Here is a 23135-nt window from a genome sequence, read left to right as displayed (position 1 = left end):
GGTACAATAGCTATTAAATAGATATTTACTGTTTAATAGCTACCTAGTTAAAATAATTACAAAATTACCTGTAAAATAAATCCTAACCTAAGTTACTATTAAAACTAACACTACACTATCATTAAATAAATTAACTACAAGTACCTACAATTAAATACAATGAAATAAACTAAACTAAAGTACAAAAAACAAACACTAAATTACAAAAAATAAAAAAAATTACAAGAATTTTAAACTAATTACACCTAATCTAAGCCCCCTAATAAAATAACAAAGCCCCCCAAAATAAAAAAATGCCATACCCTATACTAAATTACAAAAGTAATCAGCTCTATTACCCCAAAGAAAACAGCTCTTTTGCCTGTAAAAAAAAACACAATACCCCCCCCCCACATTACAACCCACCACCCACATACCCCTACTCTAACCCAAACCCCCCTTAAATAAACCTAACACTACCCCCCTGAAGATCTCTCTCTACCGTGTCTTCACCCAGCGGGCCGAAGTCTTCATCCGATGGGGCAGAAGAGGACATCCAGACCGGCAGAAGTCTTCATCCAAGCGGGGCAAGAAGAGGTCTTCCATCCATCAGAAGTCTTGATCCAGGCGGCATCTTCTCTGTTCATCCATCCGGAGCGGAGCGGCAGCATCCTGAAGACATCCCACGCAGAGCATCCTCTTCTTTCTTGATCCGACGACTAGGTGACTGTACCTTTAAGTGACGTCATCCAAGATGGCGTCCCTTGAATTCCGATTGGCTGATAGGATTCTATTAGCCAATCGGAATTAAGGTAGGAAAAATCTGATTGGCTGATTCAATCAGCCAATCAGATTCAAGTTCAATCCGATTGGCTGATCCAATCAGCCAATCAGATTGAGCTCGCATTCTATTGGCTGATCGGAACAGCCAATAGAATGCGAGGTCAATCTGATTGGCTGATTCCATCAGCCAATCGGATTGAACTTGAATCTGATTGGCTGATTAAATCAGCCAATCAGATTTTTCCTACCTTAATTCCGATTGGCTGATAGAATCCTATCAGCCAATCGGAATTCAAGGGACGCCATCTTGGATGACGTCACTTAAAGGTACAGTCACCTAGTCGTCGGATCAAGAAAGAAGAGGATGCTCTGCGTGGGATGTCTTCAGGATGCTGCCGCTCCGCTCCGGATGGATGAACAGAGAAGATGCCGCCTGGATCAAGACTTCTGATGGATGGAAGACCTCTTCTTGCCCCGCTTGGATGAAGACTTCTGCTGGTCTGGATGTCCTCTTCTGCCCGATCGGATGAAGACTTCGGCCCGCTGGGTGAAGACACGGTAGAGAGATCTTCAGGGGGGTAGTGTTAGGTTTATTTAAGGGGGGTTTGGGTTAGAGTAGGGGTATGTGGGTGGTGGGTTGTAATGTGGGGGGGGGGTATTGTGTTTTTTTTTACAGGCAAAAGAGCTGTTTTCTTTGGGGCATGCCCCGCAAAAGGCCCTTTTAAGGGCTGGTAAGGTAATAGAGCTGATTACTTTTGTAATTTAGTATAGGGTAGGGCATTTTTTTATTTTGGGGGGCTTTGTTATTTTATTAGGGGGCTTAGATTAGGTGTAATTAGTTTAAAATTCTTGTAATTTTTTTTATTTTTTGTAATTTAGTGTTTGTTTTTTTTGTACTTTAGTTTAGTTTATTTCATTGTATTTAATTGTAGGTACTTGTAGTTAATTTATTTAATGATAGTGTAGTGTTAGGTTTAATAGTAACTTAGGTTAGGATTTATTTTACAGGTAATTTTGTAATTATTTTAACTAGGTAGCTATTAATTAGTCAATATCTATTTAATAGCTATTGAACCTAGTTAAAATAAATACAAAGTTGCCTGTAAAATAAATATAAATGCTAAAATAGCTACAATGTAACTATTAGTTATATTGTAGCTATATTAGGGTTTATTTTACAGGTAAGTATTTAGTTTTATATAGGATTAATTTATTTAGTTAATTTAATGACAGTGTAGTGTTAGGTGTAATTGTAACTTAGGTTAGGGTTTATTTTACAGGTAAATTTGTATTTATTTTAGCTAGGTAGTTATTAACTATTTAATAGCTATTGTACCTAGTTAAAATAAATACAAAGTTGCCTGTAAAATAAATATAAATCCTAAAATAGCTACAATGTAACTATTAGTTATATTGTAGCTATATTAATAGCTAGTAGGGGGCTTAGATTAGGTGTAATTAGTTTAAAATTATTGTAATATTTTATTATTTTTGCTAATTTAGTGTTTGTTTGTTTTTTTGTACTTTTCTGATGGATGGAAGACCTCTTCTTGCCCCGCTTGGATGAAGACTTCTGCCGGTCTGGATGTCCTCTTCTGCCCCATCGGATGAAGACTTCGGCCCGGCTGGGTGAACACGACTCAAGGTAGGGAGATCTTCAGGGGGGTAGTGTTAGGTTTATTTAAGGGGGGTTTGGGTTAGAGTAGGGGTATGTGGGTGGTGGGTTGTAATGTGGGGGGGGATTGTGTTTTTTTTTTACAGGCAAAAGAGCTGTTTTCTTTGGGGCATGCCCCGCAAAGGGCCCTGTTCAGGGCTGATAAGGTAATAGAGCTGTTAACTTTTGTAATTTAGTATAGGTTAGGGCATTTTTTTTATTTTGGGGGGCTTTGTTATTTTATTAGGGGGCTTAGATTAGGTGTAATTAGTTTAAAATTCTTGTAATATTTTTTTATTTTTTGTAATTTAGTGGGGGGGGGGTTGTACTTTAGTTTAGTTTTTTTAATTGTATTTAATTGTAGGTACTTGTAGTTAATTTATTTAATGATAGTGTAGTGTTAGGTTTAATTGTAACTTAGGTTAGGATTTATTTTACAGGTAATTTTGTAATTATTTTAACTAGGTAGCTATTAAATAGTCAATATCTATTTAATAGCTATTGAACCTAGTTAAAATGAATACAAAGTTGCCTGTACAATAAATATAAATGCTAAAATAGCTACAATGTAACTATTAGTTATATTGCAGCTATATTAGGGTTTATTTTACAGGTAAGTCTTTAGTTTTATATAGGATTCATTTATTTAGTTAATTTAATGATAGTGTAGTGTTAGGTGTAATTGTAACTTAGGTTATGATTTATTTTACAGGTAAATTTGTATTTATTTTAGCTAGGTAGTTATTAACTATTTAATAGCTATTGTACCTAGTTAAAATAAATACAAAGTTGCCTGTAAAATAAATATAAATCCTAAAATAGCTACAATGTAACTATTAGTTATATTGAAGCTATATTAATAGCTAGTAGGGGGCTTAGATTAGGTGTAATTAGTTTAAAATTATTGTAATATTTTATTATTCTTGCTAATTTAGTGTTTGTTTTTTTGTACTTTTCTGATGGATGGAAGACCTCTTCTTGCCCCGCTTGGATGAAGACTTCTGCCGGTCTGGATGTCCTCTTCTGCCCCATCGGATGAAGACTTCGGCCCGGCTGGGTGAACACGACTCAAGGTAGGGAGATCTTCAGGGGGGTAGAGTTAGGTTTATTTAAGGGGGGTTTGGGTTAGAGTAGGGGTATGTGGGTGGTGGCAAAAGAGCTGTTTTCTTTGGGGCATGCCCCGCAAAAGGCCCTGTTCAGGGCTGGTAAGGTAATAGAGCTGTTAACTTTTGTAATTTAGTATAGGTTAGGGCATTTTTTTTTATTTTGGGGGGCTTTGTTATTTTATTAGGGGGCTTAGATTAGGTGTAATTAGTTTAAAATTCTTGTAATATTTTTTTATTTTTTGTAATTTAGTGGTTTTTTATTTTTTGTAATTTAGTGGGGGGGTTTTGTACTTTATTTAATTGTAGATAATTGTAGGTACTTGTAGTTAATTTATTTAATGACAGTGTAGTGTTAGGTTTAATTGTAACTTAGGTTAGGATTTATTTTACAGGTAATTTTGTAATTATTTTAACTAGGTAGCTATTAATTAGTCAATAACTATTTAATAGCTATTGTACCTAGTTAAAATAAATACAAAGTTGCCTGTAAAATAAATATAAATGCTAAAATAGCTACAATGTAACTATTAGTTATATTGCAGCTATATTAGGGTTTATTTTACAGGTAAGTATTTAGTTTTAAATATGAGTCATTTATTTAATTAATTAAATGATAGTGTAGTGTTAGGTGTAATTGTAACTTAGGTTAGGATTTATTTTACAGGTAAATTTGTATTTATTTTAGCTAGGTAGTTATTAAATAGTTATTAACTATTTAATAACTATTGTACCTGGTTAAAATAAATACAAAGTTGCCTGTAAAATAAAAATAAATCCTAAAATAGCTACAATGTAACTATTAGTTATATTGCAGCTATCTTAGGGTTTATTTTACAGGTAAGTCTTTAGTTTTAAATAGGATTCATTTATTTAACTATAGTAAACTTATTTCGTTTTATTTAAATTATATTTAAGTTAGGGGGTGTTAGTGTTAGGGTTAGACTTAGGTTTAGGGGTTAATAACCTTATTATAGTAGCGGCGACGTTGGGGGCGGGAGATTAGGGGTTAATAATTGTAGGTAGGTGGCGGCGATGTTAGGGAGGGCAGATTAGGGGTTAATAAAATGTATTATAGTGTTTGCGAGGCGGGAGTGCGGCGGTTTAGGGGTTAATACATGTATTATAGTGGCGGCGATTTGCGGTCGGCAGATTAGGGCTTAATACTTGTAGTTAGATTGTGGCGACGTTGGGGGGAGGCAGATTAGGGGTTAATAACTATAATGTAGGGGTCGGCGGTGTTAGGGACAGCAGATTAGGGGTTAATAGCTATAATGTAGGCGGCGGCGATATCGGGTCGGCAGATTAGGGGTTAATACTTGTAGTTAGATTGCGGCGACGTTGGGGGGGCAGATTAGGGGTTAATAACTATAATGTAGGGGTCGGCGGTGTTAGGGACAGCAGATTAGGGGTTAATAGTTATAATGTAGGCGGCGGCTATATCGGGTCGGCAGATTAGGGGTTAATACTTGTAGTTAGATTGCGGCGACGTGGGGGGGCAGATTAGGGGTTAATAACTATAATGTAGGGGTCGGCGGTGTTAGGGACAGCAGATTAGGGGTTAATAGTTATAATGTAGGTGGCGGCGATATTCGGTCGGCAGATTAGGGGTTAATAAAATAATGCAGGTGTCAGCGATAGCGGAGGCAGCAGATTAGGGGTTAATAAGTGTTAGATTAGGGGTGTTTAGAGACTCGGGGTACATGTTAGGGTGTTAGGTGCAGACTTAGTGTTTCCCCATAGGAAACAATGGGGTTGCGGTGTTAGTTTTTTTTCAGCCGAAACTCCCATTGTTTCCTATGGGGAAATGCCGAATTTTAACGAGCTAATTCGGATTTATTCGGAGATACGGCAGCTATTTCGGATTCATTCGGTAGATTCGGAAGTATTTTAATTCGGAAATCCGAATCGATCCGAATCTCCGAATTTACCGAATTTCCGAATTAATCCGAAACGAACCGCACATGTCTACCGTAAATATTGCTTTAAAAGAACAATAAACACCTTGAGATTTTTATATAAAATGTTTAGTTATGTGCAACGAAGCGACTTTGCAATATACATTCATTATTTACTTTTTATATAATTTAGTAGGGATGTGCAGTGGAATATTTTTTGTTTTGGATGAAATTTTCGTAACAAATATTCGAGGAAATTCATTTTCCTGAATATTCATTCCCTGCACTATCAGATTTTTGTTAAATATTTACATTAGTTTTCGTTAAAACAAATGTAAATGTTTTGAATCTACAGGTGAAAAGTTCACCGGTACCTAAATACTTACCTTCATGCGCCCTGGAGAGCTCGCTTACCTGATCCGCTTCTTTCCAGAGCCCTGACAGGAGGCTTAGCAGTTCGGCTCACAGGCCTTGCACTAAAGTCAGTGCAGGTCCTGGGTGCCAAATGCACTGAGCCTCCTGTTAGCGCGACCAGGGACCTGACAAGAAGTGGATCGGGTTAGCGAGCTCTCCAGGACGGGAAGTATAAAGCCTGAAAAATTAATTTTAAAGGAAATGAATAAATACTGACAAATTTTGTCAGTATGTTTTAATTTTCTTTAAATTTCGTTGTTGCATTCATTCGGATATTCTGATTTTCGGTTAAAATGTACATTCGTCTGAAAACCCATGCACATGTCTATAATTTAGATTCTAATCTAATTTTCACAACTTGAAATTCACCCTGCACCTTTAGCTTTGACCAATAACAACTGCAAAACAATATACTTATACTATAATTATGACTGTTGCTAACCTTGTTCACTGCAGACTAAAGCCCAGATTGGCTCCACCAAATAAGACAAATGGTGGGGAGATTTGGTTATTGAAAAGTAACTGCAGTAAAAAGGATGCTGTGACTTTGCTTTACAAATGTTTAGACTTGGCTGATTTTTATTCTATAGCAACAGATTCAATGCGCAATATGTAGCTGGCGTAAGAAGGGCCAGGTGGCCCTGCATCTGAGAAGGTCTAATATGGCCAACGGAGCTAGTTTAGCTGCGGGCAGAAAGCAATGCATCTGATAAGCTCTAATGTGGCACAAATAGCTAGAATAAGTGGAGGCCAGAGGTAACGCATCTGATAAGCTCTAATGTGGCACAAATAGCTAGAATAAGTGGAGGCCAGAGGTAACGCATCTGATAAGCTCTAATGTGGCACATATACCTAGAATAAGTGGAGGCCAGAGGTAACGCATCTGATAAGCTCTAATGTGGCACATATACCTAGAATAAGTGGAGGCCAGAGGTAACGCATCTGATAAGCTCTAATGTGGCACAAATAGCTAGAATAAGTGGAGGCCAGAGGTAACGCATCTGATAAGCTCTAATGTGGCACAAATAGCTAGAATAAGTGGAGGCCAGAGGTAACGCATCTGATAAGCTCTAATGTGGCACATATACCTAGAATAAGTGGAGGCCAGAGGTAACGCATCTGATAAGCTCTAATGTGGCACATATACCTAGAATAAGTGGAGGCCAGAGGTAACGCATCTGATAAGCTCTAATGTGGCACATATACCTAGAATAAGTGGAGGCCAGAGGTAACGCATCTGATAAGCTCTAATGTGGCACATATAGCTAGAATAAGTGGAGGCCAGAGGTAACGCATCTGATAAGCTCTAATGTGGCACATATACCTAGAATAAGTGGAGGCCAGAGGTAGCGCATCTGATAAGCTCTAATGTGGCACATATACCTAGAATAAGTAGAGGCCAGAGGTAACGCATCTGATAAGCTCTAATGTGGCACATATAGCTAGAATAAGTGGAGGCCAGAGGTAACGCATCTGATAAGCTCTAATGTGGCACATATACCTAGAATAAGTGGAGGCCAGAGGTAACGCATCTGATAAGCTCTAATGTGGCACAAATAGCTAGAATAAGTGGAGGCCAGAGGTAACGCATCTGATAAGCTCTAATGTGGCACATATACCTAGAATAAGTGGAGGCCAGAGGTAACGCATCTGATAAGCTCTAATGTGGCACATATACCTAGAATAAGTGGAGGCCAGAGGTAACGCATCTGATAAGCTCTAATGTGGCACATATACCTAGAATAAGTGGAGGCCAGAGGTAACGCATCTGATAAGCTCTAATGTGGCACATATACCTAGAATAAGTGGAGGCCAGAGGTAACGCATCTGATAAGCTCTAATGTGGCACATATACCTAGAATAAGTGGAGGCCAGAGGTAATGCATCTCATAAGCTCTAATGTGGCACAAATAGCTAGAATAAGTGGAGGCCAGAGGTAATGCATCTGATAAGCTCTAATGTGGCACATATACCTAGAATAAGTGGAGGCCAGAGGTAACGCATCTGATAAGCTCTAATGTGGCACATATAGCTAGAATAAGTGGAGGCCAGAGGTAACGCATCTGATAAGCTCTAATGTGGCACATATACCTAGAATAAGTGGAGGCCAGAGGTAACGCATCTAATAAGCTCTAATGTGGCACATATAGCTAGAATAAGTGGAGGCCAGAGGTAACGCATCTGATAAGCTCTAATGTGGCACATACAGCTAGAATAAGTGGAGGCCAGAGGTAATGCATCTCATAAGCTCTAATGTGGCACATACAGCTATAATAAGTGGAGGCCAGAGGTAATGCATCTCATAAACTCTAATGTGGCACATACAGCTAGAATAAGTGGAGGCCAGAGGTAACACATCTGATAAGCTCTAATGTGGCACATACAGCTAGAATAAGTGAAGGCCAGAGGTAACGCATCTGATAAGCTCTAATGTGGCACATACAGCTAGAATAAGTGGAGGCCAGAGGTAATGCATCTCATAAGCTCTAATGTGGCACAAATAGCTAGAATAAGTGGAGGCCAGAGGTAACGCATCTGATAAGCTCTAATGTGGCACATATAGCTAGAATAAGTGGAGGCCAGAGGTAACGCATCTGATAAGCTCTAATGTGGCACATATACCTAGAATAAGTGGAGGTCAGAGGTAAGGCATCTGATAAACTCTAATGTGGCACATATAGCTATAATAAGTGGAGGCCAGAGGTAACGCATCTGATAAGCTGTAATGTGGCACATATAGCTATAATAAGTGGAGGCCAGAGGTAACGCATCTGATAAGCTCTAATGTGGCACATATAGCTAGAATAAGTGGAGGCCAGAGGTAACGCATCTGATAAGCTCTAATGTGGCACATATACCGTACCTAGAATAAGTGGAGGCCAGAGGTAATGCATCTGATAAGCTCTAATGTGGCACATATACCTAGAGTAAGTGGAGGCCAGAGGTAACGCATCTGATAAGCTCTAATGTGGCACATATACCTAGAATAAGTGGAGGCCAGAGGTAACGCATCTGATAAGCTCTAATGTGGCACATATAGCTATAATAAGTGGAGGCCAGAGGTAACGCATCTGATAAGCTCTAATGTGGCACATATAGCTAGAATAAGTGGAGGCCAGAGGTAACGCATCTGATAAGCTCTAATGTGGCACATATAGCTAGAATAAGTGGAGGCCAGAGGTAACGCATCTGATAAGCTCTAATGTGGCACATATACCTAGAATAAGTGGAGGTCAGAGGTAAGGCATCTGATAAACTCTAATGTGGCACATATAGCTATAATAAGTGGAGGCCAGAGGTAACGCATCTGATAAGCTGTAATGTGGCACATATAGCTATAATAAGTGGAGGCCAGAGGTAACGCATCTGATAAGCTGTAATGTGGCACATATAGCTAGAATAAGTGGAGGCCAGAGGTAACGCATCTGATAAGCTCTAATGTGGCACATATACCGTACCTAGAATAAGTGGAGGCCAGAGGTAATGCATCTGATAAGCTCTAATGTGGCACATATACCTAGAGTAAGTGGAGGCCAGAGGTAACGCATCTGATAAGCTCTAATGTGGCACATATAGCTAGAATAAGTGGAGGCCAGAGGTAACGCATCTGATAAGCTCTAATGTGGCACATATACCTAGAATAAGTGGAGGCCAGAGGTAACGCATCTGATAAGCTCTAATGTGGCACAAATAGCTAGAATAAGTGGAGGCCAGAGGTAACGCATCTGATAAGCTCTAATGTGGCACATATACCTAGAATAAGTGGAGGCCAGAGGTAACGCATCTGATAAGCTCTAATGTGGCACATATACCTAGAATAAGTGGAGGCCAGAGGTAACGCATCTGATAAGCTCTAATGTGGCACATATACCTAGAATAAGTGGAGGCCAGAGGTAACGCATCTGATAAGCTCTAATGTGGCACATATACCTAGAATAAGTGGAGGCCAGAGGTAACGCATCTGATAAGCTCTAATGTGGCACATATACCTAGAATAAGTGGAGGCCAGAGGTAATGCATCTCATAAGCTCTAATGTGGCACAAATAGCTAGAATAAGTGGAGGCCAGAGGTAATGCATCTGATAAGCTCTAATGTGGCACATATACCTAGAATAAGTGGAGGCCAGAGGTAACGCATCTGATAAGCTCTAATGTGGCACATATAGCTAGAATAAGTGGAGGCCAGAGGTAACGCATCTGATAAGCTCTAATGTGGCACATATACCTAGAATAAGTGGAGGCCAGAGGTAACGCATCTAATAAGCTCTAATGTGGCACATATAGCTAGAATAAGTGGAGGCCAGAGGTAACGCATCTGATAAGCTCTAATGTGGCACATACAGCTAGAATAAGTGGAGGCCAGAGGTAATGCATCTCATAAGCTCTAATGTGGCACATACAGCTATAATAAGTGGAGGCCAGAGGTAATGCATCTCATAAACTCTAATGTGGCACATACAGCTAGAATAAGTGGAGGCCAGAGGTAACACATCTGATAAGCTCTAATGTGGCACATACAGCTAGAATAAGTGAAGGCCAGAGGTAACGCATCTGATAAGCTCTAATGTGGCACATACAGCTAGAATAAGTGGAGGCCAGAGGTAATGCATCTCATAAGCTCTAATGTGGCACAAATAGCTAGAATAAGTGGAGGCCAGAGGTAACGCATCTGATAAGCTCTAATGTGGCACATATAGCTAGAATAAGTGGAGGCCAGAGGTAACGCATCTGATAAGCTCTAATGTGGCACATATACCTAGAATAAGTGGAGGTCAGAGGTAAGGCATCTGATAAATTCTAATGTGGCACATATAGCTATAATAAGTGGAGGCCAGAGGTAACGCATCTGATAAGCTGTAATGTGGCACATATAGCTATAATAAGTGGAGGCCAGAGGTAACGCATCTGATAAGCTCTAATGTGGCACATATAGCTAGAATAAGTGGAGGCCAGAGGTAACGCATCTGATAAGCTCTAATGTGGCACATATACCGTACCTAGAATAAGTGGAGGCCAGAGGTAATGCATCTGATAAGCTCTAATGTGGCACATATACCTAGAGTAAGTGGAGGCCAGAGGTAACGCATCTGATAAGCTCTAATGTGGCACATATACCTAGAATAAGTGGAGGCCAGAGGTAACGCATCTGATAAGCTCTAATGTGGCACATATAGCTATAATAAGTGGAGGCCAGAGGTAACGCATCTGATAAGCTCTAATGTGGCACATATAGCTAGAATAAGTGGAGGCCAGAGGTAACGCATCTGATAAGCTCTAATGTGGCACATATAGCTAGAATAAGTGGAGGCCAGAGGTAACGCATCTGATAAGCTCTAATGTGGCACATATACCTAGAATAAGTGGAGGTCAGAGGTAAGGCATCTGATAAACTCTAATGTGGCACATATAGCTATAATAAGTGGAGGCCAGAGGTAACGCATCTGATAAGCTGTAATGTGGCACATATAGCTATAATAAGTGGAGGCCAGAGGTAACGCATCTGATAAGCTGTAATGTGGCACATATAGCTAGAATAAGTGGAGGCCAGAGGTAACGCATCTGATAAGCTCTAATGTGGCACATATACCGTACCTAGAATAAGTGGAGGCCAGAGGTAATGCATCTGATAAGCTCTAATGTGGCACATATACCTAGAGTAAGTGGAGGCCAGAGGTAACGCATCTGATAAGCTCTAATGTGGCACATATACCTAGAATAAGTGGAGGCCAGAGGTAACGCATCTGATAAGCTCTAATGTGGCACATATAGCTATAATAAGTGGAGGCCAGAGGTAACGCATCTGATAAGCTCTAATGTGGCACATATAGCTAGAATAAGTGGAGGCCAGAGGTAACGCATCTGATAAGCTCTAATGTGGCACATATACCTAGAATAAGTGGAGGCCAGAGGTAACGCATCTGATAAACTCTAATGTGGCACGTATACCGTACCTAGAATAAGTGGAGGTCAGAGGTAAGGCATCTGATAAACTCTAATGTGGCACATATAGCTATAATAAGTGGAGGCCAGAGGTAACGCATCTGATAAGCTGTAATGTGGCACATATAGCTATAATAAGTGGAGGCCAGAGGTAACGCATCTGATAAGCTGTAATGTGGCACATATAGCTAGAATAAGTGGAGGCCAGAGGTAACGCATCTGATAAGCTCTAATGTGGCACATATACCGTACCTAGAATAAGTGGAGGCCAGAGGTAATGCATCTGATAAGCTCTAATGTGGCACATATACCTAGAATAAGTGGAGGCCAGAGGTAACGCATCTGATAAGCTCTAATGTGGCACATATACCTAAAATAAGTGGAGGCCAGAGGTAACGCATCTGATAAGCTCTAATGTGGCACATATAGCTATAATAAGTGGAGGCCAGAGGTAACGCATCTGATAAGCTCTAATGTGGCACATATACCTAGAATAAGTGGAGGCCAGAGGTAACGCATCTGATAAGCTGTAATGTGGCACATATACCTAGAATAAGTGGAGGCCAGAGGTAACGCATCTGATAAGCTCTAATGTGGCACATATAGCTAGAATAAGTGGAGGCCAGAGGTAACGCATCTGATAAGCTCTAATGTGGCACATATAGCTAGAATAAGTGGAGGCCAGAGGTAACGCATCTGATAAGCTCTAATGTGGCACATATACCGTAGCTAGAATAAGTGGAGGCCAGAGGTAACGCATCTGATAAGCTCTAATGTGGCACATATACCTAGAATAAGTGGAGGCCAGAGGTAACGCATCTGATAAGCTCTAATGTGGCACATATAGCTAGAATAAGTGGAGGCCAGAGGTAACGCATCTGATAAGCTCTAATGTGGCACATATACCTAGAATAAGTGGAGGCCAGAGTTAACGCATCTGATAAGCTCTAATGTGGCACATATACCTAGAATAAGTGGAGGCCAGAGGTAACGCATCTTATAAGCTCTAATGTGGCACATATACCTAGAATAAGTGGAGGCCAGAGGTAACACATCTGATAAGCTCTAATGTGGCACATATAGCTATAATAAGTGGAGGCCAGAGGTAACGCATCTGATAAGCTGTAATGTGGCACATATAGCTATAATAAGTGGAGGCCAGAGGTAACGCATCTGATAAGCTGTAATGTGGCACATATAGCTATAATAAGTGGAGGCCAGAGGTAACGCATCTGATAAGCTGTAATGTGGCACATATAGCTATAATAAGTGGAGGCCAGAGGTAACACATCTGATAAGCTGTAATGTGGCACATATACCTAGAATAAGTGGAGGCCAGAGGTAACGCATCTGATAAGCTCTAATGTGGCACATATAGCTATAATAAGTGGAGGCCAGAGGTAACACATCTGATAAGCTCTAATGTGGCACATATAGCTAGAATAAGTGGAGGCCAGAGGTAACGCATCTGATAAGCTCTAATGTGGCACATATACCGTAGCTAGAATAAGTGGAGGCCAGAGGTAACGCATCTGATAAGCTCTAATGTGGCACATATACCTAGAATAAGTGGAGGCCAGAGGTAACGCATCTGATAAGCTCTAATGTGGCACATATACCTAGAATAAGTGGAGGCCAGAGGTAACGCATCTAATAAGCTCTAATGTGGCACTTATACCTAGAATAAGTGGAGGCCAGAGGTAACGCATCTGATAAGCTCTAATGTGGCACTTATACCTAGAATAAGTGGAGGCCAGAGGTAACGCATCTGAGAAGGTCTAATGTGGTACATATACCTAGAATAAGTGGAGGCCAGAGGTAACGCATCTGATAAGTTCTAATGTGGCACATATACCTAGAATAAGTGGAGGCCAGAGGTAACGCATCTGATAAGTTCTAATGTGGCACATATAGCTAGAATAAATGGAGGCCAGAGGTAACGCATCTGATAAGCTCTAATGTGGTACTTATACCTAGAATAAGTGGAGGCCAGAGGTAACGCATCTGATAAGCTCTAATGTGGCACTTATACCTAGAATAAGTGGAGGCCAGAGGTAACGCATCTGATAAGCTGTAATGTGGCACTTATACCTAGAATAAGTGGAGGCCAGAGGTAACGCATCTGATAAGCTGTAATGTGGCACTTATACCTAGAATAAGTGGAGGCCAGAGGTAACGCATCTGATAAGCTCTAATGTGGCACATATACCTAGAATAAGTGGAGGCCAGAGGTAACGCATCTGATAAACTCTAATGTTGCACATATACCGTACCTAGAATAAGTGGAGGTCAGAGGTAAGGCATCTGATAAACTCTAATGTGGCACATATACCTAGAATGAGTGGAGGCCAGAGGTAACGCATCTGAGAAGGTCTAATATGGCACATATAGCTAGAATAAGTGGAGGCCAGAGGTAAAGCATCTGATAAGCTCTAATGTGGCACATATACCTAGAATAAGTGGAGGCCAGAGGTAACGCATCTGATAAGTTCTAATGTGGCACATATACCTAGAATAAGTGGAGGCCAGAGGTAACGCATCTGATAAGCTCTAATGTGGCACATATACCTAGAATAAGTGGAGGCCAGAGGTAACGCATCTGATAAGCTCTAATGTGGCACATATAGCTAGAATAAGTGGAGGCCAGAGGTAACGCATCTGATAAGCTCTAATGTGGCACAAATAGCTAGAATAAGTGGAGGCCAGAGGTAACGCATCTGATAAGCTCTAATGTGGCACATATACCTAGAATAAGTGGAGGCCAGAGGTAACGCATCTGATAAGCTCTAATGTGGCACATATAGCTAGAATAAGTGGAGGCCAGAGGTAACGCATCTGATAAGCTCTAATGTGGCACATATACCTAGAATAAGTGGAGGCCAGAGGTAACGCATCTGATAAGCTCTAATGTGGCACATATAGCTAGAATAAGTGGAGGCCAGAGGTAACGCATCTGATAAGCTCTAATGTGGCACATATACCTAGAATAAGTGGAGGCCAGAGGTAACGCATCTGAGAAGGTCTAATGTGGCACATATACCTAGAATAAGTGGAGGCCAGAGGTAACGCATCTGAGAAGGTCTAATGTGGCACATATACCTAGAATAAGTGGAGGCCAGAGGTAACGCATCTGATAAGCTCTAATGTGGCACAAATAGCTAGAATAAGTGGAGGCCAGAGGTAACGCATCTGATAAGCTCTAATGTGGCACATATAGCTAGAATAAGTGGAGGCCAGAGGTAACGCATCTGATAAGCTCTAATGTGGCACATATACCTAGAATAAGTGGAGGCCAGAGGTAACGCATCTGATAAGCTCTAATGTGGCACATATAGCTAGAATAAGTGGAGGCCAGAGGTAACGCATCTGATAATCTCTAATGTGGCACATATACCTAGAATAAGTGGAGGCCAGAGGTAACGCATCTGATAAGCTCTAATGTGGCACAAATAGCTAGAATAAGTGGAGGCCAGAGGTAACGCATCTGAGAAGGTCTAATGTGGCACATATACCTAGAATAAGTGGAGGCCAGAGGTAACGCATCTGATAAGCTCTAATGTGGCACATATAGCTAGAATAAGTGGAGGCCAGAGGTAACGCATCTGATAAGCTCTAATATGACACATATAGCTAGAATAAGTGGAGGCCAGAGGTAACGCATCTGATAAGCTCTAATGTGGCACATATACCTAGAATAAGTGGAGGCCAGAGGTAACGCATCTGATAAGCTCTAATGTGGCACATATAGCTAGAATAAGTGGAGGCCAGAGGTAACGCATCTGATAAGCTCTAATGTGGCACATATACCTAGAATAAGTGGAGGCCAGAGGTAACGCATCTGATAAGCTCTAATGTGGCACATATACCTAGAATAAGTGGAGGCCAGAGGTAACGCATCTGATAAGCTCTAATGTGGCACATATAGCTAGAATAAGTGGAGGCCAGAGGTAACGCATCTGATAAGCTCTAATGTGGCACATATACCTAGAATAAGTGGAGGCCAGAGGTAACGCATCTGATAAGCTCTAATGTGGCACATATACCTAGAATAAGTGGAGGCCAGAGGTAATGCATCTGAGAAGGTCTAATGTGGCACATATACCTAGAATAAGTGGAGGCCAGAGGTAACGCATCTGATAAGCTCTAATGTGGCACATATAGCTAGAATAAGTGGAGGCCAGAGGTAACGCATCTGAGAAGGTCTAATATGACATATGTAGTTGGCATAAATGGGGCAGAAGTATTGGCATCTAATTTGGTATGGTGTAGCATATATAGCTGACATAAGTGAGGGCAGGGGACCGTGAATCTTCTGAGGTCTAATATTTCATTTATAGCTGGTATAATTGAGAGCAGGAGGCTCTGCGTCTAAGGCATGACATGTCATAAGTAGGGGAGCCCTGTATTTGGGCAGGACTAATTGCATATATAGCTGACATAACTGGGAGTATGAGGCTAATGGGGGGCATTTGTCTGTCTGGCTTCTCCTCTGCTGCACTGAAAATTATGGTTGTTGATTGGGCTCTTTTAGGATCTGGCCGGAATCTCATGATGGTTGGCTACTAATATTATTTATTTTAAAGGGACACTAAACCCAATTTTTTTCTTTCATGATTCCGATAGAGCATGCAATATTAAGCAACTTTCTTATTTACTCCTATTATTAATTTTTCTTCATTCTCTTGCTATCTTTATTTGAAAAGCAAGAATATAAGTTTAGAAGCCTGTCCATTTTGATTCACAACCTGGATTGTGCTTGCTGATTGGTGGCTAAATGCAATAAACCAATAAACAAGTGCTGGCCGGAGTACTGAACCAAAATTATCTTGCTCCTTAGCTTAGATGCCTTCTTTTTCAAATAAAGATAGCAAGAGAATGAAGATAAAATGATAATAGGAGTAAATTAGAAAGTTGCTTAAAATTGCATGCTCTATCTGAATCATGAAATAATAAAATGGGTTTAGTATCCCTTTAATACACTGTTATGTGGGCTACAATCAGTCTCCTGACTTGCCTGGATGTCCTGTCCTCTCTTATGGATAATTTTATCCGAACCTATATTCTATATTGTGCCCCCAGAAATACTTCTAAACTCAAGTCTGCCCATCTAATATGGATCTAATATAAAGGTTAAATGAATAGTGTAACCTATATGAGGATGTAGGTGCTGCATATATTGCCCTTTGAGTGACATAATTTGGTAATTTCTTGCTTAGGTCCTGTTACGGTTGCCTCCAGGCTGGCTGGAAGTTGGACCGTAGAAAAGGATGCTCCTAGCGCTCACCAAAGGAGCAGCAGCACCGTGGACACTATAACTGCTGCGTAGCCACCATAAGTAATGCAGACTCTATGAACCACCGCTGCTGGGCTGGTATCTCGCCGTCTGCTCTGCGCCCTGGACCTATGACCAGGCTCCAGTAGGTGAACCTCTTCCTTCTGTAGCAATCCCTGTAGCTAAGGGAGTATGAAGAGCATAGCAATCCCTGTAGTGATTATAAGCTGTATCCTACAAACATGAGTCAAAGCTTCAAGTTAGAGGGTCAACATAGGTCTGCTGTGCTGGAGCACACAGCCTGCTTTTATTCAGGTTACATGCAAACAGGACACTCTCAGGGGGAGGCATAAAATCCCCCATCACACATTTGATATTAGATAGAGAGACACTCCCTTTGACAGGCCACAACATTTACTTCAGCAGATAACATTACACACAATAAAACAATGCAGTCCACCTTATCAATACTAGTCTGATTAGACAATGGGAAAGTTGATCACTAAACCTAATTAGAGCTAATCCCAGCAGACTTGTATTTAGAATAGGTTTCTTGAAGCTGAACAAAATTTAACTCTTAATGGCACACAATGAAACTGAACCAAGTGGGAGAAAGCCAGGGACAAGTCATTTCACAGGTCTGGGGACATAGTCTTAAAGGGGCATTGTTCATCAAAGTCACAATATGTCCCCAGATGGTTCTTAAAGGGCCACACACACCCAACAAAAGTCAATATGTCCTCAGGGGCACAATCTTCCAGGGGCCATAGTCATGTGGAAGGAGGCTGGCAAATAGGCTTCTCCAAAATCCAGGGAAGCAGGGCAATTTTTCATTTAAAGGGCCAGTTACAAACAGCAGTTTGTAACATATCTCCCCTTTTGGAGGGAGACTAACCAGGCACCTGACCTTCTGCCGGTCAGTGCCCAAGTTAGTCTCGCAACCCACCTACAAATAATCGCTAGCAGCAAAGTAGCCCCCCCACAATACGTAGTACTGGCCTGTAAGTTCCAGGTTGCAGGATGAAAGTGCAGCATCCTCGGCCTTCCTGGCGCAGCTGGGCAAATAGCTGATGGTACTTGGGGGGCAGAGGCCAGCGGCACTCTGCCCTGGTGCCAGCGCTTCTGCTGGGGTGAGGGGTTTGCAGGCCAGTCCTGTAACAAGGGGGTCTGTAGGGCAGAGGCCAGCAGCGCTCTGTCCTGATGCCAGCTCTTCTGCTGGGGGAATTGGGGCATAGTCCTGCCCGGTGGCAAAGGGAACGTGGGGGTCAGAGGGGGTTAACATCTCCACTGTTAACCCTGGGCCCAAGTTAGGAGTTAGCTGGGGAGGGGGAGATTGGCTTACCTCCTCCTCCTGATACTCCGGTGGCCGTTGGGAAGGGAGGTCAATGCTCTCCGCTTCCTGTGGAACATGCTGCGGCTGGGGAGAGAGACCGGTTGTCTCCTCCCCCTGGAAGGCACACTCCGGCTGGGGAGGGAGGTCGATGCTCTCCCCTCCCTGTAGCTGGGTCTGTCGCTGGGGATCTGGGCCGCCTGCCCAGCATCCCTGTAGGGCCGGTAGAGAGACTGCGGTCCCATCTCCACCTGCCTGCTGGGGGTCCTCCCAGGACCAGTCTATGAGGCCTGCTGCCTCTGGTATCTCTGGTTGGGGAAGGAGACTGGTTGTCTCTTCCCTCTGCACAGTATACTGCCGCTGGGGAGGGAGGTCGCTGCTCTCCTCTCCCTGTGGAACATGCTGCGGCTGGGGAGAGAGACCAGGTGTCCATACCCTCAAACTCCACAGTTGGCGCTCAAAGGCTCGTGCTGCTTCGTTCTCAGTAGCCAATTCCCGGATGAGGCGACTGACTACCTCCTGCGCAGGGTCTGGACCATATCGGACTAGCCGCCTCTTTACCTCTGGAACGAAATCCGCGCCCTCATAGCGACGGATCAGGTTGAGGTGCTCTTCACAGGGTTCTGACCAGTATCTTGTCAGCTCCATGCTGCTGTAGGTAGGGACGCTGTGCAGTGGCTAGCGTTGCCCTCAATAACTTTCCTACGATACCAGTGCTGTTGTGGTGCTGCTCCTTGCGCTAGGACGCCAATCCCACCGCTGCCGCCAAATGTTACGGTTGCCTCCAGGCTGGCTGGAAGTTGGACCGTAGAAAAGGATGCTCCTAGCGCTCACCAAAGGAGCAGCAGCACCGTGGACACTATAACTGCTGCGTAGCCACCATAAGTAATGCAGACTCTATGAACCACCGCTGCTGGGCTGGTATCTCGCCGTCTGCTCTGCGCCCTGGACCTATGACCAGGCTCCAGTAGGTGAACCTCTTCCTTCTGTAGCAATCCCTGTAGCTAAGGGAGTATGAAGAGCATAGCAATCCCTGTAGTGATTATAAGCTGTATCCTACAAACATGAGTCAAAGCTTCAAGTTAGAGGGTCAACATAGGTCTGCTGTGCTGGAGCACACAGCCTGCTTTTATTCAGGTTACATGCAAACAGGACACTCTCAGGGGGAGGCATAAAATCCCCCATCACACATTTGATATTAGATAGAGAGACACTCCCTTTGACAGGCCACAACATTTACTTCAGCAGATAACATTACACACAATAAAACAATGCAGTCCACCTTATCAATACTAGTCTGATTAGACAATGGGAAAGTTGATCACTAAACCTAATTAGAGCTAATCCCAGCAGACTTGTATTTAGAATAGGTTTCTTGAAGCTGAACAAAATTTAACTCTTAATGGCACACAATGAAACTGAACCAAGTGGGAGAAAGCCAGGGACAAGTCATTTCACAGGTCTGGGGACATAGTCTTAAAGGGGCATTGTTCATCAAAGTCACAATATGTCCCCAGATGGTTCTTAAAGGGCCACACACACCCAACAAAAGTCAATATGTCCTCAGGGGCCATAGTCATGTGGAAGGAGGCTGGCAAATAGGCTTCTCCAAAATCCAGGGAAGCAGGGCAATTTTTCATTTAAAGGGCCAGTTACAAACAGCAGTTTGTAACAGGTCCTTACTACTCTAGAGCCGCCTTTGGTATGCAGCCGGTGGCCCTGAATTGGCTGACATTGTGCTGTTACACCAAAGATATTAATCTGAGTAATGATCCAACTACACATAAATAATTATCTTAAATCATAATACCAGATACTCAACCTTAGATATATACTGATGTCTACAGATTCCTGTTTGCTCCTGCTTGTCTAATGGGCCTTATCATATGAGATTGTCTGCTCTTACTGATTTATCAGCCCCTTTCACTGGGTGTCCCAGCCTAACATCATCAACAGCTCTAAATTGAGAGCTTCTAAGTAAGTTATTAAAAGGTTTTATACTGGATTTTATAGTAATGTCTATTACATGCAGTTATATCAAAATCGGTTTACAATAAAAGGTGGTGGTGGTGGTGGGGGGGGGGGGGGCTAGAGTGTTTGTTAACAGGAAACCAATATATTATTACATATGAGGTCAATCTTATTATATTTAAATTGGATTACCTGCCACAGATATAGAGCAAAAAACAGAACACAACTAACAAAGTAATTGTAATAGGGTATAAAATTGTATATAGTATGCTCTTATCTGTGTATCAATTTGAAGCTCTGCCCTAATGTTCACAGTCAACAATTAAATTATAAATTTCATACATTCATGCTTAAATCTTTATTAAAAAAATGTAAAAAGAAAAAAAGAAAAAACTACCACACTTACAATAGCTTAAGCTGATGTTAAAAACACTAAACCCAGTTGTGGTTTAAATTCCCTTATAATTTATTAAACTCAGAGAAGAAATTTTAAATTGTAACAACCAACAGTAACATAATAGTTCTAAATAAAGCCCTTTCAATCCGAGGGCTATAATTAAGTTATTCTTATTTTTACTTGTATACTGCTCAGCTTGTATCTAAAATGAGTTTACCAATAAATTGTTATTTACAACATGGCTTAGCTAATTAAAACAAAGGAGAGACAAAGCTTCTCCAAGAGGACCCCTGACGCGCATTTCACAAAAAACGCTTCCCCAGAGGGGGTTCGGGACACCGCTATTGCCGGATATTTGTGAATCTATCAGACCCTCCTAGTAATGCCATTTGATTGCAACATACCTAGGGATTGGTTAACAAGCATGTCATTGAAGTGAATTGGCCAATAGAATCATGTTTCCAAAAGTTCCTGAATAACCGTCATATTCCGTGTCATAAGAGGGCATGCACCTATCAAATGACGTATGGTGGATATTTTCTATTGGACGATTGTATTTACTTTCTGTCAGGCGGAATGTGAGTCTAGAGGTAACAGTTACTTGGTAGGTATAAGATCGAAGAACCCACTCTAGAATTATTTGCTCTGCAAGTATATTATAGGTCACATCTGGATTCCTTTCTATATTAGCCTAAGAGTTATTAGATCAAAGTCGGTTACAGGACTTTATACCATTCATATCACAGCCTTCAATTTTATACAGCGACGGTTGTGATGGAAAAAATAGTGTGTTTGTAAAAGTACACTTAAACATAGTGATAATCACAATTGAGACTTATTTATAATTTACCAAGCATATTAGACTGTTATAGCCCACCAGTATAATACATTGTTAACACAATAGATAAACATCTGAATGGTCAGATAAATTCGTATTAGTATCACAAACAGATGCCAAAAAACAAATCGCTCCATCTATGCACTCCCCATGTAAAGTGTAGATAATAGATTAGAGATGAGCTGAGTATCCCTGAGCATTACTCGGTACGTAAACGTCTGCAATTGTGCTTGATACAGTTTACTAATAAGCATTTATTAATATGTTTCTAGTTTGATATGTATTATTAGATAATATATTTATTATAGGATGTGGTAAAGGAATCTTTTTCAAGAATAGCACATGTGTACCAATAATCTTGTATCTATGATTTTCCACCAGAGATATTAACGAGGCAAAAGATAAGTATTTGCTCCTAAGCTTCAATAGTTGGAATATTAATAGAGAATATGTACATAGGTTAGATAGTGGAGTATAAATTCAGACCATTGTATAGGAAAATGTATTACACTATCTAATTATACAAAAATTAGTGAAAAGTATCAAAATATGTTTAAAATAAAGAAACATAGATAAGTAAGAGTGAAAATCAACTACAAGTGTTGAATCGTGAAAGAAAACAATGTGGACGTGGATTGGTAATAGTGGCTACTTAATGAAATTATAAATGTGATATCAGGTGATATATGATCCCATATCCAACTAGATACTGTTTCAGTGGGAATAATAAAAAATAAAATAAGTGAATATAATCAGTGACTAGTATAAGTGGTGATGTATGTGAATTATAAATATACTAAAAAGTTATTAAAATCATTCATACCATTTGGTTTCACTGAATTTAATAAATATATCCACTTGCACTCCATTTTGAGTAAGGCTTTCTCAAGGTTACCACCCCTTATGCCTAAAGATGCTCTTTGAATGACCATATATTTTAAGCCTGTGGGATTGAATTAGACCCCCCTAATCCTAGTACTTGGAAATGTAACCTTAGACCTAAATCTACTTATGTTCCCTCCATGTCCACGTCACCGGAGATACAGGTATTCTGTAAGATTAGTCTGGCAACAGATTGAACGACTATCTATTACTAAAAAGAATTATAATTTAACTTTTCAAGAGTCTGAGGCATTAAAAGAAATTGAATCCTGGCAGGATACCATCATAAAACCTGCGGATAAGGGCGGAAATGTGGTCTTATGGCCACTTAACATGTATACTGATGAAGCTATAAATCAACTATCTAACTCTACATGTTATAAACAATTAATTTTTAATCCTCAGAGCTCATATCTGACTCAATATAACAATCTAGTCCAACAAGTATGGGAAAAGAATACTATCACTAATACTGAAAAAAAGTATTTACTGAAGGAGAATCCAAAAATTGCAACTATGTACTTTCTGCCGAAAGTACATAAAGACTCCAAAGTGCCTCCTGGGAGACCGATTGTCTCCGGAAATGATAACTTAACGGAGAATGCCAGTAGATAAGTAGATCTTAGACTCAGAGAATATTTAACCACTCTGTCCTCTTATGTCTATGACACCAT

At 41.0% G+C, this 23135-nt stretch overlaps 1 protein-coding gene across 1 annotated transcript in view; it reads left to right on the top strand.

The window, feature by feature from the left end:
- KANK4 (KN motif and ankyrin repeat domains 4) overlaps positions 1–23135 on the top strand; it is a 355274-nt gene that overhangs the window by 7128 nt on the left and 325011 nt on the right. The window lies entirely within an intron of this gene.

Source organism: Bombina bombina, chromosome 10 (assembly GCF_027579735.1).
Source record: "Bombina bombina isolate aBomBom1 chromosome 10, aBomBom1.pri, whole genome shotgun sequence".
Classification (NCBI taxonomy): Eukaryota; Metazoa; Chordata; class Amphibia; order Anura; family Bombinatoridae; genus Bombina; species Bombina bombina.
The sequence above is the reverse complement of the archived record's forward strand: the minus strand, read 5'-3'. Positions and strand labels throughout refer to the sequence as shown.